We start from the raw sequence: 18,130 nt of genomic DNA, 5'->3' as shown, positions 1-18,130 counted from the left end.
AATGCTGGGTTGAAAAATGAGAAACCTTAAGAAGAGACCACAGATGGGAGGATCCCCCTTCCAGGATGACCAGGTTGCAATGGATGCAGAGAAATTATGAATACTCGGCTATCATATTAGAAGAAAAGAGTAAATCGTATTCACAGGGAATATGACATCATAACGTGCATAGTACAGGTGAGTAAATTGAATCATCAATACTTTGCAACCCCTTCGCACACAACTGAATATCGATTCAACAAATCGTCTGAATCGATTCACCTTCTTGCCAGTTTGTTTATAGATATACGGTACTGTTCAATTAATACAGTTCATAGTGTTAAACCCGGGTATCCTTTGTGGAAAAGCCAAATTTTCTGATACGGCTCCTGTATTTGCCAGGTTCTTAATTGAGCAGTGACAAAACAAGCGGGTTAGCACTCCTTCATAGTCTGTGAGCCTATTAAAGCACCACTAACTGAAAATAAACATATCTCGAACAAAACAATTCTGAAACTGGCTAATTTGTTCTCATCACCTAGGTGCAGGTTATCCTGACTGACAGACATGCTGTTAACTGTGGTAACATTATTCTAATAATAACATCACACATAGCAGCAACTGTGACTAGTAGCCTAGTTCTCTGTCCATAGAGGCTGCTGTCCTTTTTTTAACTGTAGATTGAATTGTTGCCACAAAAACGCAGTATTCATGAAGGATGCTGAGGCCTTGGATTTTGAAGACAACTACAGCCATGTTTATGTCCCTGTTTTTCCTGCTTAGAGCAGCTGTCATAGGTAGAGCACAATGCAATAATTTACCTGCAGCCTTTCCGCAAATATGAAATTGTATTCAGATATGCTTTGTCCACAATGTCAAAACATCTGCAAGTATTTAGCAGACTTTGTATAATTTCATCTAAATAATAATATTTTACTCTGAAGAAAAATAACTCAATGCACACGCTGGCACTGTCCCCAAACACAGCAATCACCAAGCAATTATTGATGTGGAACCAGGTTTACCGCAGCCGCTGAACGCCATTGCCGAATACGTGATAGAATTAACACTGTAACGGGATTACGGTTCATTCATAAATTGTTATCTCGATGTAGCAGAAAGGCAAATGAAAGAAGTGGTCGATATGGAAGGGTAGTGTGGGGAGTTTAAACAATAAGTGTTGTGATTTAAATTGGTTTAGGTAATGGAGTCTATGGAGCTGTGAGTGTGGTCAATATGACGGGTCACAGGGGTACAGGGTGCACACCGGGGTCACTCGGATAACAAAGGACCGGCCGGAGGAGGGGCTGATCTGACATATGGCCACATGGGTGGACTCCTGCTGTGCACAGGGTGTCCACTTGGTAATCCGCAAGGTTGAACACGAATCAAAGTTAGACACTACCTCCCACACAGAGCAACCAAGCAGAGCAAGAAAGTGTGCACCAGCTAATGTAACACCATCTACAACTTGTAAATTAGAAATAGCATCTTTACGTGGTCAATAAATAACCAAACGGTACCTTTCTACTGATGCCTGCTGGCACTGCACCACATCCATCCCACCGCCCAAAGTTAACATTTATGTTCTCTTTCAAGCACACAGAGACGTTGTAAAACAGGTATGAGAGGCTTTCATGAAAGGCATATGTTTGATGATCATTCAAAGGCCACTTCTGTGTGCACCCAGACTGGAGCCCGTCATCTGGCATCTCTATCCAGAAGTGGCTCCCTCTGCATGCCTCTGCTTTTCCAATCAGAGTTGCACAGGAAATCAGACTTCTGGCTTCAGAGGGAAACAAAAAACCTCCTCTTTCACTCTACAATGCTTGAAGCTGTTTGGGGAAAAAAGAAAAAAACATTTGTGCTTCCTAATCTTGTTCCTGCCAAGTACACACTCGAAGAATTTTCCACGATCTGCTGTGATTGAGGGTGAATACATTAAGATGAGTCACACTGGTCTATACTGTGACCTGTGTTTCTACTGTCGCTGACTGGCAAACTTTTAACTCCTCTCACACTGTGATGGATTCAAGGATATCCAAGAAAACGTTCCATATGTTCTAGCTTCTGCCATGCCACTCCACACTTTGCATTAAGCTGCCTCGCCATAAGTACTCAACTCTGAGACGTTTTATTTTCTTAATTGCACAGCCATGTCGAGTGTTCCTCCACATCACTCAAGCTGATGATGCAACAGCTGCCTGCCTATATTGCGTACATATTTGTATACTCTTGTGGACTTTAGGCTTATTGAAATACACATACGGTGGTATCGCAAGAAAAAAAAAATTGTCCCCCTGCACCCCTCAATAAACTAAGAGAGAGAGATGCACATCCAGCTTCTTTCTTCATGTGCTGCTAATTTATTTTCCTACATCCCCTGTCAATGCATATGCCTCCAGAGCAGAACAACTGTGCAACATATTTTTAGGAATCAGAGCAGCAACATTAGCATAGCAGGGGCTTATATCATGTCCCATGTCATGATTACATTAGTACCGCTAATACTAATTTAGCCAACACATCATTCCTTGTTTTCCGATGGCAGCCTCCGTACCACTATGTTTTGTCCTTCCCAAGCCTTCGCTTCTGTCGCTCAACCCGACCAGTCGAAGCAGATGGCCCCTCACTGAGTCGTCCCCGAGGCTCTATCCAAGGTTCCTTCAAGCTAAAGGGCAATTCGTCCTTGCCTCAGTCACCACGGTACTTGCTGATGTGGGGGGTCCCGTGAGGTCCCTTTAATGCATAAGTAGTGTTCATATCAAAAGCGCCTTGAAAGAAAAAAAAACAAAAACATGTTTTGTCAATTTGCTTGCTTGGAGGAAAAGCTTAAATACAATGAGGTGACTTGAGTAAGAATTTCAGGAATTGTGATTATTTATGTATATTTGCTATGCAATTCAAGGTCTAGGTTGTAATAAAGAATTCTGATCAAATGTAACATCTCCTATGGCATTCTCTTTAACATAACTGACATAAAATGAATGCATGTATGTAAACATGGCAAACTAAAAGAAGGATGTGTCTGCTGCAGTCAAGTGGAAGACCATGACAACTTGGCCATCAACGCAATGACGGGCATCAGTACACAGTCAACAACTAGACAGAGAGCGTTACTATTGAACTTTGGCTTTGAAACTATCCACCGAACCTCGACTGTTTATGCAGCAGCTCATTTGCCAGCATGTGTCGTGAGTGTGCATCTGCTTGCATACTAATAGCCAACACGATGTAAAACATGCAACATTAAGATGGTGCTGAGGTGGGGGAATTTTTGATCATACCCAAAACTCTGAGCTGATATGAAAAGCACTCCAAAAAGCTCTTCTGATTGTTTGAAGGTAATTGATTTTTGCACAGACTCTTGCTCTTGAATTCCAAAAACACAACAATATGAGCAAATTCAAAAATATCTCACATGTACATGTGTGCATACGTAATCATGGGGTCTGTCAACAAGCTTAATTGCTCTAATTGTGGACACAACACAAATGGAGAAAACGCAATAAAAAGAATTTGAGTGGTTAAGACATGCCCTTTGAAAATCAATAAATGAAAAATTCCAGCATGGAAATGTGTTTACAGTGCTTGACAAATTGCTTCTACTGTCAGACATGGCAGATGGATGAATCCTTTTAGAAAGGCTTTACAACATAAAAAATAATGTGTTCGATAACAATGACACCCGCATTCTCTGGTGTGCTGTACATCACTGAAACAAATAACTTGCATCTGCATCCATTCACCTATTTTACAGCGCTCTAATTTTAGTGATGCCATGTCAGAATTTGGACCGTGTGTGTGTGTGTGTGCGTGCATGAGAGTCTTGGAGCCTCGTGCTGATTAAGTGTCTGGAGCCTAAGGGGGATAATGAGAGCCTCTAATTAATGAGCCAGTGCATATCTCAGAGTTACAGGGTTCTATATCTGCAGAGCTGCACCCACACATACATACACAATCGTAGACACAAACAAACACACACACCTCCGTGCACTGTGAGGATATCTCCCCGCACAGTGTTTTTTTTCCAGCAGGGTTTGTGTCACTGCAGTTGCTCTCTCAGATCTATGTCCTCTAATAAGGATGGATGGGGTGAGATGTTAGAGTGCCCTGCTTTGAGAAGGTCACATGTTCCGACCACCCAACATGCCCCGAGCAAAGGCTGATGATGATAGGGGACCTGAAAAAGCATTTTAAATCTTAATTGTTGCTGAGTCGTGTCCGTAGGGGAAGCAGACTTTTGGAGGACAACAGTGAAGGAAAAACAATTGATCACGCACGCAGGGAAAAATCCGACTAGGGGCTTTGTGAGACTTTATGAAATTATCACGAACATCTCAAAGGGAGTCAAGGCTTAGCAGATAAGGTATTATGTACAATTGGGTCAGCAGGCTACATAGATCATTTCATTTGTTAAAGAATGGAAAAAGCCCCAAATCTGTCCAAATCTGAGACATCCTCTATCTAGTAACTTGCAGCCATTTTAGAGAATAATGGTTGATTAAAAATGTGAGGGTTTTTTTTCTTATGTAAGAGTGAAAGGTTTCACATAGACAAAGCAAGGGTGAGCAATTAATATTGTACGGGGGCAACATGAAAAACTGGAACGTTTGCTGAGGAACAATCGCCAAAATGCTAACCTCAACTTTGAGTTTGCATCCAGAAATAGCTTGTGCAGCGTGTTTAGATAAGGTATGGATTGTTCTGAATTACAAAATACTACACATTTGAAACAAACTGATTATATTAACTACCAACTTACATTCGTCAGCTGTAGTCAAGAGTCCCAAATATACACTTAAGTAGGAAGTATAAATTATATAATGATGTATACTATTATTGACAGTGATGTATAATGATAAATGTATGACTTGACAGTATTTGAAACAGTAGATTCAGGCAAAATCTATTGAGCCCTCGTCCCTCCATTGTGCAGGAAATAAGAATATTGCTAACATAAGAATGAACCACTGTTGTTGGTTTTGCTCGTCTCTAAGTAGTTACTCGAAGGGTTGGAAATGTTGCTAAAAATAGCTAAAATGTCACAAAAAATTGGCGACACTTCATAGACAAGTCGTAGCTCTTGCTCGCTACCTCACTTGTACTCGCGTCCACATGTGTGCTCATAAAAAGCACCACATAGTTTTCGTGTGACTTCACGGTCAATGTGAGGGCCAGTCACAGATTGTGGGGGCGGGTCAGATGTGGCCTCTGGTCCATACTCTGCCTAGACCAGACGTAGAGGCAACAAAAATACAAAATTGCCAACAACTCGTCCTTGTCATATAAAGGAGCGTTGAAGACTTATTAAGCTTTTTTAGTTAATTGTGTGAACTATCAGTGATTAAAAGTGACCCTGCACACCGCTCTCAGTATAAAGACAAAAAATAACAGTGGAACCTCTAAAAGTCAAATGCATTCCATTCTGTTCTTTTCCTTCACCCTGAACACGATAAGCACCGTGAAGAATGTATACGTCTTTGAATCGACTCTAATTACTGTCAAAAGTTTAAATTTGCCACTAATAGTATACTGTTTAAACAAGTGAGAAGAATGAAACATATTTTTGAAGCTGTCTCTGCTCAACATTTTCAAGACTTGACAATGAGTAATTGTATTTATTTTCACCTTTCTGTAGATTGCACAATAATGAAAATGCTTCTTTCAAGATAAAATTCTATGTTTCATCTAAAGATTGCTCACGTGGAGCGATCAAGACAGGATTATTTGCTCCCATTCTCTTATTATATGTAATACTAACGAAGAAGTGCTAACTTAACCTCTCAACTTACTCCACGGTAGATTTCTGAGATGTTGAGCAAAGAAATTGCCTGTTGATTTCATGATGTGTTTAGTAAATTCAGTGGTCTTGGACATGGATAAATAAGATAAAAAAATTGCAGCACATTGTTTGAATCAGGCCGGCAGTTAAGCAGACGCAGAGGTTTGCCGCTTGCACGACAGTGACGCTGCCACAAACTAGACGACATGATCCTGCCATCCTGTGTGGTCCTCTCCAGTCTGCACACTAAATATGGAGATGCAACAGGCCATTGTATTTAAATGTGTTTGTGTCAATTCACTTCAATGGAGATAAATATATACACACACACACACTTAAAGAAGCACAAAAACATTCTGTGGTCACATCAACCCATTTACAATCACTCATTTAGAAAACCCCAAAACCAAAACTCATGGTCTTTTTTTTTTTTTTTAAATGGCCTTTCCTTCCAAAACCGTCATCATATTCATCCCATCAAAGTTGTCCTTGTGTTTTCCTTGTCCCTCCACTTTTCTCCTCTCTCATGTCATATGTTAGCATTATATTGTATATGCACCCACACATACTTCCATATTCTCATTCAAGTCACACACGCAACAGCCTGGTAATCATAATAAGCACATTAAAGGCCGAAACATATGACTGATGATATCTCGGCAAGCTAATTACTGCACAAATGTTTAACTACAGTGAACCTTCTGCGGCTTATCCTTTTGTTAGGATAATTGTTAAACTACAAATCTAAGATAGAGGCAGACCTAGAACTTTACATTTTGCTTGTACAGAACATTCCCACGTGGAGATCAGCCTATAATACGTTAATGCTTCAGGCTTATTATTCCAGTGACAGCTCTCGGTTCTCTTACTGATCTAACCCTGTGCGGGCATATCAAATGTAAATTAACCCTTTTGATGTGAAGGAAGACGGGTTATGCACAAAAAGACTCTGTAATAGCTCCATCCTTTCTCACTACAAGACTGCAAAAGGAAAAAGTTGGCATAATGAGAACAGCGCACATTATAGCGTGGCACCCACCGCTCCATCAGGTTGCAGTAGTTTCGAGTCACACTGGTGAAGGGATTAGACCAGTCCACTCTAAATCACTCAGACTTTAGATCAAAGGGGTTAAAGTGGGATTTGGTTTAATCTATCTCAGTAAAACTAGTGTTAATCACTTAAATTAGCCCTACAGTATAACACAGAAAGGCTTCTTTCAACTCGACGTCTGATTTAAGGGCTGGAAAATGTGCCGCGAGGAAAGCGGCGGCCGGTGGAATTTGACCTCCTCCCTCTCACTGAAAACACCAATAATGGGGCAGGACGAGCTAATTTAGATGCAGCTAGTGTTTGGAGAGGGCTGAGTCAAACATCTGTGCTCCCTGCCTCCTTTGAAACAAGGGTTATGTAAAGCTCTCTTCGTGATTGGTGATCCTTCATTACGGGGTGACTTACAGGATATCCTCAGGCTAGTACTGATACACGTCATGTAAGTGATGCGGCAGAAGAAAGAAGTGGTAGGGGGCTTGACTCTACTCCCAAAGACAGGGACACTCCAGTCGCTTCTCATCACACTCATGCGGCTTCTCCGCCCCCGCCGGCTTGCTCCCTTACTGTCAAGGCTCCCTGTCTTTGGTGGTTTGACTTTTCCACTTGCATCATCTTCATCCCACTCTGGCTCAGCCTCCTGTCAGAGTCCACCGCAAAACTTTTCTCGAGCACTGGGATAGAAACTCCACCAGTGGGCCCGAGAATTTATATCGGAGAGCAACAGTTTCACTTCTGAAGGTAGCTAGTTAGTTTGGCTGAGCAAGTGTTTTTCTTTTTAAGTAGCGGTTGCTAAGAGACTTCCAACAGAGCTGCTGTCTGCCACCACAATGACCAGTTTGGCCAGTGGATTTGCCCGAGTTCAAGTCTCCAGTCCCAGCTTTGCCCTTGCCATCTGGTTGGCGTAGTAACAGCCCACCTCGCTGCTGGACTCCTGAAGACAGGAAGAGAAGCCGAGGAAGTTCGGGCGCATCCAGGACGGACAGGAAGAAATATGGTTGGACAGTCAAGCGAGCAGAGATGAGGAGTGACAGGCTGAGGGAGAAAGTCCATGTGAGTCAGAGAGGACACCTCTCCCTTTCAGCTGCTATAACCAGCGTGACTCAATGACTGATGGATCGATTCTTCTTCCACTGCCTCCAAACTGTGTGTGTTGCGTGTACATGTTTGTGTGTAAATGCTCACAAAAAAAGGCTACGGCATGTGTGCACGCATGAATACAATCTTCTCTCAAAGTGATCATGACAGCTCCGAGCCTGAATGAAAGCTTCATTTACCCACAAGTCAGCAGTAATTTGCGAACCCACAGCAAGGCTTCGAGTCTAGGTGACCATTTGGAAGGTCAACAGAAAAGACGTTTCTTTATCAGGCAAGCTATGTACGCTGTAGAAGCATTTACAGTAGTGTGACACCGGAGAGCGAGACTGCCTTCATGCCAAGGCCATCTTTGGTACATGAAGTGGAAATTCTAATTTGAATGGAAACTGTGTACCAATACTGGCTGAGCTCTACTCGGATGTACTAATTTCAGTTTGCAGTACTTGGTGCTCCGCTTTAAATCTGCGGCCATGGAAAACACAGCATACTGAACCCATCCATCGGTTTAAATGATTACTCTTCATAACTAAGATGGTAACTCCCTCACCACCTGACAGCAGAAATTTGGAAGGACTTGAGAGAATGTCTCCAGTATTGATATCCTGGCTATCAAGAATGCAAAAACACTTTAAATCCTTCCAAACCTTTTCATTTACTTGATGTGGCCAACTACATTTGACAAAAGTAGATCCTCAGAGTTGCAGAGTTTTATTGTACAGTAACCATGAGCCGGTACAGTTACTTCAGTGTTGAATACTGTTCAAAATAAAACAAAGGAAATAACTCAAATAATCATGGAATGAGAAAAAGACTTTTAAACTGTCACTATAGTCTGCATATAATATACTGTATTTCCATCTAAATGAAGGACCTTCACACGTCAGCTGGAAAAGGATAATTACCTGATAGACTTCTCCGATATTGTCTGACTCAATGCAAATTTAAGTTTGAAGCCAGAGGGCAGCTGAGAGCAGCAAACATCAGCAATTTTGAGAGTAGCTTAGTCTCTTTGTGACCCTCATTCTTTCCAGACTATCAGTCTCTCCATCTCTGTCTCACAGCCACCTTCGTCCTCCCCATACTGGCCACGACTGTCCTTTATCCTCATTCTATTTCATGCCTCGTCTTTCCCTCGCTGGTTCCTCATCCATCACCACCCACACCCTGCACGGAGCATCCCCCCTCCGCTATCCATCCTGGTCAGATACAAATATAGCCTTCATTGAGGCTGCTGACACACACTCCTCTGTGACTCATCACTTCATCGGACTCAGTTTGGCATTCATCAGATGATCTGAGCGCCACCATCAGCATCCAACCGTGGAACATCACAAGTACGGTGACTTCAATCAACTATATTTCTTCCCCGCTAAGTGTGTCATGCCCCCTGTCACTTCACTTAAATAAATGTGCCAACTCTTAACTAAACACCAAGCGATATTATGATGTATGCAACACTACTGAAAGTGACAACTGCGATGGATTTAACCACCTCATCTGAGAAGGCTAAAACATGATCAACTGCTGCAGAAATTAAATGTGACCATGAAGTTGTTCAGGATAAAACCAGCAATGTGCTAACATGGGTTTAACTTAAGACTGCTTTCACGATGTACATATCCAGGAACCAGTCACTTTTTTTTTTCCATTTTCGTATGCCTACTTTTATCCACGTCTGCATATATCCTGTTGTTTTTTAGTACAGTTCAGAACGGTCCATAGAAAATTAAATCAGCTGTCCGTGTGACTCAGCCAAGTCATTTCTGGGAATGATGCATGCCTTGTGCATGAGAAATTTTATCAAGAATTTTTCTTGTGGGACTTCACACCACGTTGCATGATGGACATGCTGCTGATCATTTGTCTACTATTCTGTCTGCAATTTTGTTGACTTTACATTATATTAATTATTATTCATTTTTTACTAGCTAACGACATCACCAAGACCAGCACAAAAACACAAAACCATGTTCTATGCTGTTTTGTTTTGTTTTGGTTTCTTTTTCTAGCAGTGCAGCCACCCCACAGGGATCACCAAGGCAGATTTTGACCATGGACGCAAAGCTGTACCCTAACAAAATGCAGATTAAACAGAAGCTTACCCAGGGAATAAGAACAAAAGACTTGGCTGTTGCGTGTCATTGGTTGTGTGAAAAATGTGATGTAAACTCAGACCTTCTCAATGATGTGTGGTTCAAAGACAAGGCTCACTTTCTCCTCATCAATGCATTTCAAGGGAGGGTGTGCCTGTGTTATTGACAATTTAATTTTCATGACTGAATTGTTTTGAAATCAAATAAATGTTTTGATAAAAAAAGGAGTTCTATCATCAGTTGTAAAAAAGGCAGATATTATTGAGTAATCATTTTGAGTCATTCTGTACCTTTGAATATGGATTGATGCAACATTGCACCAAATCACCAGGTCCAGCTGTGTACTATTGCTTCAAGGTTTCTTATGCAAGATTTCATGTGAAGTTGCCACAATGGAAACATGTTGAAAACTGTCAACATCTGCGTTACAGTTGAGTGTCTTTTAAACTTTAATGACCTCATCTGTTTTAAGTGAAATAAGAAGTTCAAAGTTAACAAGAAACAATGATAGTAGCAAAAGTGTTTTCCATCTATGCAAACAATGATGTGCTTCTTCATCCTACGTTTCCGTGTAAACATGCCTGAAATAAAAAAAAAAAAAGCAAAATCATGATGTAATATTGGTGAAATGCAATCGTGGGAGGTACTGCGATCTCACACAGTGTCCTAACTGCAACGCCCCACACCCCAGATCCTCTTGGAGGGGGTGGGCATCCGTCAAAATTATCCCAGAGGAGCGCAACAGATGTGAAGATGCTGTGGGAATCAATCATCCATTGTCTTTCATCACGTAGTGTGCTGTGTGTTTGTGTGTGTGTGTGCGTGCGTGCGTGTGCGCGCACATGTGTGTGTGGTCCGTGTGGCAATAAGAACGATGACGACGATGATGTTATTCTTTGTAAGTGATACACTCATCATCCATCACATTAGATGCACATCTAGTTTTTAATGAGATCCAATCCAAGAACTGTATTAGGAATACTGCTCCGCAATCTGTCTACATTCATTTATTCATTCATTGTATTCATTTATCATTTGCAGTGCTGTATTTAGCATGATTGACCCTTTTCTGTAGCTTCAAGTCCCACACTGTGATGCAGTGCAGCACTGTTAAATCAATGATTACCTAATTGCTACCTTTATATCTCTCAGACAGTGTCAAACTGAACAAAAAACTCAATTGGATGAGTGCAGGTCTATCTTATGTGGCCAGTGAATGTGTACCTCGAAAAAATAATTGTATGAAATTGGTGTCTGGTTTCAATGCCACGGTGGATAACACATAAGTAGGTTGCATTAGTGGAGGATTATGCACTCATTAACATCTCAAATTAATCTAATAACACTTTGGAAGGAAATTGAATGGTATGATAACTGCTGTCGCAGCTTGAATTGAAAGGTGCGACATTCATTTACACCCTCCACTTAGCAAAAGCGCTTCACAACCACGGTGCTTGAGGCAATACCACTACAGTAAAACGACATCTCAACAAGAAGTCGATGAAAGAATGAAAACGGGGGATTTTTCTCATCAGCTGTATTCAAGTATATCTGTTCAGTGGCTTAAGCCGAAAACCTTGAAATTGAAAGAAACGTGACTTGCCTGGAGCTAGAAAGAGAAAGCCAGTGTGTTCAAGCCAAGCATGACACATTGTGAAGATACAAAAACTGCTCTGACAGTCCTTGTATGGTCATGAGATTTGGGACAAATCATGTGACATGATTGCTGATGTATTTTGCATTAATGAAACTGTAAACAAATACTACATAACCGCATAACTATTTAAGACTATTCTTCTCGCTGACTTTGGACTAACACAAACCACCAATCACACTGATGAACCATTTAATGTCACCGAACCTAACATGTATGTTTTTGGAATGTAATACCTCCAGAAAATCCAGCCAAGCTATCGATTTGAACCCTGTCAACTGTGAGGTATATCTGCCAACAAATACCAACTGTCAAGATATAGTAGATTTGAAATTCTTGTATTGCATCGCTTGCTTTCAATTGTGCCTAATGATGTGTCCGATCACCATATACATATGTGGCGTGAAAGCACGAACATGACTGGCATGGCATGATCACTTAGAATGTCCATGGTGCCAGAGGTGGAGATGCACTTGAGGCTTCTTACTATGGAGATCCACAATTTCCTAAAGAGGATAACTGGCTTGGTGGCACTATCAGTCCATCCAGATGGTATACAGGGCAGCTTTGACACTCCAGAACAGGGTCCCCAACTGCAGTGTCACCGCTTCAAATCTCCATGACCTACATCTGCTTCGCCTAACCAAAAAGGAGAGCTGAAGAAGGAAGTGGGACACCTTCCTGTTTCACGTGACATATTGTGTCAATTGTTCTCACTTTGCCTGGATCAAAATGGTATCAAACTTTTCCTTTTAGTTTTGTGCTTCATGAAAAACATTTCTCTTGCAAATATAAAAGTGCGCTTTCATTTTTTAGTATTACTAAAACAATGTCAGGATGTAAAGGTTAACAAAAGATTTTATAATGCAACTCTTGTTCATAATTGTTCAAAACTGGCCTGTCATCATATAACTTAATGGGATGCAACATGCTGATTTAAACTCAGATGATAAAAGTATAAAACGACATGACACATCCAAGGAAAAATGTACAAAAATTCTACAAGTCACAATTGTACCCGCACAACAGAGAGCATCTTGGCCCGGTGCCTGAAGGAAGAGGAACGACAACAGCTGCCACCCAAAACATAGAGGGGATGCATTAAAAATAAGTGTCCCCTGCCACCATTTGCACAAACAACCTTTCACTACTACTCTCACTACATTTCACACTATGGGTTCTATCCAAACAGATTGTGTTTGACAGAATTTACATGTGTTACTGAGTCACACACCGTCAACGCCCACGGAGCCAAAAGAAGGTTTCTGAGAGCATTATTAGTCGTGCACACAAGAGAACTTCAAAGCTTTAATTTCAGCACCGTTTGGTGGGAGGAGAAGTTGGAAATTCAACCGTATGTTGTTGGACCAAATTGAATAGGTAAACTTTTGACTTTTAAACCAACTGATGTACAGAGATTTAGTAACACGATTTAGACATTGCAATCTTTTTTTTCCATAAGAATGGAAAAGATGGAACCCAGATGAGTTTGGGTTGGACATTATCAGGACCAATCATGTCACAACAATGCAGTTTGATCACCTCCTTTGAAGCTAATCTACTTTTCGTCAATGCGATTTTTGTCCATTCATCCAGAATAACACTAGGGAAGTACAGTAAAAGGACATTTTTACTAGTTCATCCCAAAGGTGTTTGTTTGGGTCGAGGTCCAGGTTCTCATGCTCTTCCACACCAAATGTGCCCAACCAATAGAATCTGCTTTGCACACTGGCAAACACTCATGAAGAAATTGTAAGGGCAAAACTAACATGTTTTAATTGAAACAATACACTACAATAGATTCCATGATATAAACCCACAGCCATGAGCTGAAACATCATGATCCAATAGTAAACAGATGGCCTTGGAGCTTTGTCCATACAGATTATGAAGCACTACTTGCACTGTTAAGCGTTATTCAACACACAGTTCCTAATCTTGAACAATGCACAATACACAAGGAATCCAGTGTTCATGTATACGCTGTGCTCGATCTAGTGCCAGGCTTTATATAAATAAGTCACTTTGAAAACTTTGCGACTGCGTGGGGCCAAGCGGTCTTGTGACTGCCGGATTGCGTTTGATTAGTCATGCAGAGTCAAACGTCTCAATTAATTACACTGGATTGGCGAAAGAGAGTCATGTGAGACAAGTCTTAAATACGTAAAATGGAATACAGTACCTGTAGATTAAAGTACAGGTCAGAAGCGGGATATAATTCAGGGTAATGGAGCAAACGTAGTGTTTGTTCTTTACAAAAATAAACAAGTGCAAATTATGTTGCATTAAAACTAAAGTTAAAGTTAAATTGTTAGAGAGCAAAGTAGCTGGCATTTGAACATGGGTGTGTATAATTTCATATCTTTTGCAAGTAACAATGTGCAATTAGAGCTGCTGCAGTTGGTTCAATAGCCGCATTTACACAGTCAAAGGTTGCCTGTGGAAGTCATCTGCAAAGACAGGCCGGATGAAGCAAGTCGGGTCTTTTATTAAAGCCCTGTGGGCTGCCATAAGGCAGTTAATACACAGAAGGGAGATAAAAAAAAAAAGCTGTTGGAGAAACTCTATTGATGTGTTTGACAGTGGCATCTGTGCTGATATTGATTGGCTATTGACTGCAACCTCCCTTCCGCCGCTTTTTTGCCACAGGCATTCAAAGCACTGGAGGAGAAAAATACAAGGCGTACTTACTGACAATTTTAAAGGACGTGCTCTCAAACACGCCATTACAGATATTGATCGCCAGGCTTTATCTACAAAAGCGTCTAAGGAGGAAAATGAAATGAGGGTGACTGCACAGCAGCAGAGTCATCATCAACTCACACATCTCCCAAACTATTCCAAGACAGATAGAGATGGAGCAGAAAAAGTGCTATAGAATTGAGGGACTTGAAAGCACACACACACACGCATGCATACACACACTGCCTCCTGCTGGGGAGCAGCTGCACCCCCCCCCCCCCCTTCCGGGTGTGCCAGACTCGGAAAGAAAGCGAGCTGGTGTACTGTTGGGCACTCGAAACTCGCACTTCACCCCCCACAACAAGCAACTGAACCTCACCAAATGGCGTGTGAAATCAAATAGCGACCCACGCCCAGATGAAATATAATAAGACATCACATTACATTGATGAGAAACTATACCATTACCATGGCAACTGTGAGGCGAACTGCCAAGGGGCTGGAAAAGGAAAAGCTGAGAGAGAAGAGACACTTAAGCCACATTTCCACCAAGCGGCACAATCCAGTACTGAATGCAGCAAGCACTAATCTGGCTTGTGTGTTGTTTGTACTTACTGTAATGCTCACACATGTGGGAAAGGAGAGCAATAGGCGCCCAGGCAGTTTTTTGGCCATTTGTTGAATGCCTGAAAGTGCTATCGGCTGAATTAGACACTCTCATGTGCACACTTGCCGACATCATGTGAAAGTCCTTCAGGGCTTAAAATGTATCTTTAATAGGTTTAAGTGTGTTTTAATATATTTAAATGTATTTGAAGGCTTAGAACTATCAAACATATTTTACATGATTTCTTAGACTTTGATTTATGGGAGGTGGATCTGAAAAGTATCTACTGCAATGAGACTTTGCCTGTCCTCCAGCATGTACTGTTTAAAGTGGGTGGCTAAACAAACAATGGAAAGGGGCAGAACTGTCCTTCAAAACATGTGCAGTGGAGTCTAAATGCTGAACTGTGTGGAAGGTTGGAAAATGTGGAAAATAGTATATGCTTTTAAATAAGGGGAATCAAACTGTCGGAGCAAAACCGCAGCGTACCTCAGTTTGTCTCCAGCAAAGAATAGACTGTTTTGCTTCTTTTTCTTTGGGATTTTTGTGGCGATTTCAAATGTTTCTGAATAAAGGATCGTTCAAGAACGTGAGAGGAAGACGACAAATAATATACACATTTATTTGAAGCACACAGACTCACATTCAAAGCAGTCAAGCAAGCAGCACCCTAATATTTTTGTCCAATCTACCGTTTTTTTCCATGTATAATGTTACCCCATGTATAATACGCACCCTAAAAATGCCATGTTGATGCTGGAAAAAAGCCTGTACCCATGTATAATACGCACCCAAATTTTGACTCCTACTTAAGTCCGTAAACGTAAAATTATTTCAGAAAAAAGATCATCTTTGGGAACAACCGGATGTTATTCTGCCGGTCAGTATCACTGGGCATGCGCTAGCAAACTCGATAGCGAAGAAATGTTTCGGATTTGTGTAGGGTACATTGTGACAGCAAACAAGCAGGTGATCGAGCAAGCGTCAGATACGAGAGCATTGTGTTCGTATGGAGCGTGTTTGAAGTAAACAGCAGAGAAGAAAGCGCATCTGTAGTGGCGGCCTCCGGATCATATCCGGATAAAAAAAAACCTTTTTTTTTTTTTTTTGTACCCATGTATAATGCGCACCCCAGATTTTAGGACACTAAATTAGTAAAATTTTGCGTATTATACATGGAAAAAAACGGTTCTATGAATAGATTCAAATGGTTCTGTGATTTGTGGCATTTTTCTTTGCCATTTCATGCTGGAATGTATTATTTTGACTGCTGGTTAAAATGATAATTTGGAACTGGAGGTTCACCAGCATTACAGAAAGTACGTACTGTGATTGAGTTTGAAGGTCCTATACTACTTCTGTCCACACATCTTGCATTCAATTTGCTTTGAAGATGAGTTGCTTGTTTTGAAATGGAGTAGCTGAAGATCAGAGGGGAAAGCTTTTTTTTTTAATGAACCAAATGCTGACAACCTTGAATAATGACTGCACTGGTTTGAGCAGATGAATGACTATAATGGTTTAATTTCACTAAACTGTGTCTGATGTAGGCCTATGCAAGTCAAAGTCAGTCAGTCAATTATGAATTTGAATTGGCTTGAATTGTTGAATGGATTTCACTGTAAAATGTAAATGGAAACTCTTTTATGACCCCCATGGATTTATATATTTCTACCCATCATTGAAAATTCAAATACACATGCTAAGTCCTATTTGTCATTGGACGCCAAAACATTGTTGGGAAAAAAAAACTGAATTGTACATGCACATCAGACATCTGAGAGTGTCAAGATGAAAACTCCTGTCCAGCAATTTAATGAATGATGATGTTTCTTTCTAACTTTATTATATATAAGAGCGCTACATTGATAACTTTTTTTAATATTATTGTCAACAGTCAGCAGGTCTCTCACTTTACCCGATACACAATTTTTGTTTTAGTTAACCTTGGTAAAGAAATAAAATAATTTTACAAACAAGTCAGCCAGTGACCATCAAGCAAGAGAAAAAAAGATAATGTGCAGTGCGACCCCATGCATTTTATAGAACAAGCAAGAGAATCTGTTTTTAGCAGGATCTGAAAGACAATTTTAGAATCGAAAACCCCACTTGCAAAAATCACACTTTGATTGAGAAAAGTGCATCAACTGAATTTTCACACACATAAGTATTCCGTGGTCAAATAAACACACGCTTGGCCCGACAAGTTGCATATCAAAGCTAAGTGAACAAAATTGGATTCATTGGTGGAGTAAGATGCATGTCATTTGACAGCATGCTTAAAGTATTTCTTCTGAAATGACACTGAAAAAAAAAAGAGCATAAGCAGTCAGTGTCTCCCATCGATGCTGTCACAAAATGGCGCTGCAGTTCACCATTTCTCCTTGACACTCTCAATGCAAACTGCTAATTAGTGCAGAGCATTATACAACTATAAACCGCTGCCATTCTTAAGCATGTTACTGATGAGTGACAGGATTAATTGGTATGCTAAACTCAAATGACCCCCCTCATGGAGCTCTCTGAGGACGCAGAGATGGAACTTGAGGAAATGTCAAAGGTAGACGGAAAAATGACAGATCGTTTTACATCTTATCAGTTAATGTCTGTTCCAATCCCCAATGTGACTACCAACGCTTGCTTCATTACTTATCTTATTCAAATGTGTCAAGAATAATCTGAAAAGGGAACGTTGAGCAGGATTTGCTAAAAACTGCAATGTCGGATCATTTTTTCTGCACATTGCCCGTGAAGAAACGCAGCGTGAGCGTGTATGAGATTCCGGCAGCAGCTGCAAGCGGACCGGGGGAGCGGGAGGACTGCAAGTGTGTGGACAGCAGAAGTTGGAGCATCTGGAGCGCGGCCACACCGCCTACAACCCACCTGAGTGGTGAAGCGGCATCATCAATAGAGCACACACCGCCCATATTATTTTCAGAGCAGCTGGTAAAAAAAACAGCAGTGCACATATGACGACCAAGTCATTCACAAGCTGGACAATAGAAAAAAAGAAGAGGGAGATATAGGCTATGTGGGGAGCCCACAATGTGCAAAGATACAGCAACAAGAATAAATAAATACAATAAACACACACACACAAAGCCTAGTTAGCCCACAATAATATGTAGCTGAACAGACTGCAGGAGAAATGGAAGTTTGAATAATTTATCAGTGCAAATCAGCC

General features: G+C 41.0%; 1 protein-coding gene across 1 annotated transcript in view; it reads right to left on the bottom strand.

Annotated features, from left to right (window-relative positions):
- Nucleotides 1-18,130, bottom strand: part of LOC133153868 (tetratricopeptide repeat protein 28-like) — a 151,316-nt gene that overhangs the window by 109,071 nt on the left and 24,115 nt on the right. The window lies entirely within an intron of this gene.

Source organism: Syngnathus typhle, linkage group LG5, assembly GCF_033458585.1.
Source record: "Syngnathus typhle isolate RoL2023-S1 ecotype Sweden linkage group LG5, RoL_Styp_1.0, whole genome shotgun sequence".
Lineage (NCBI taxonomy): Eukaryota > Metazoa > Chordata > Actinopteri > Syngnathiformes > Syngnathidae > Syngnathus > Syngnathus typhle.
This window is presented reverse-complemented; position numbering and strand designations above follow the sequence as displayed.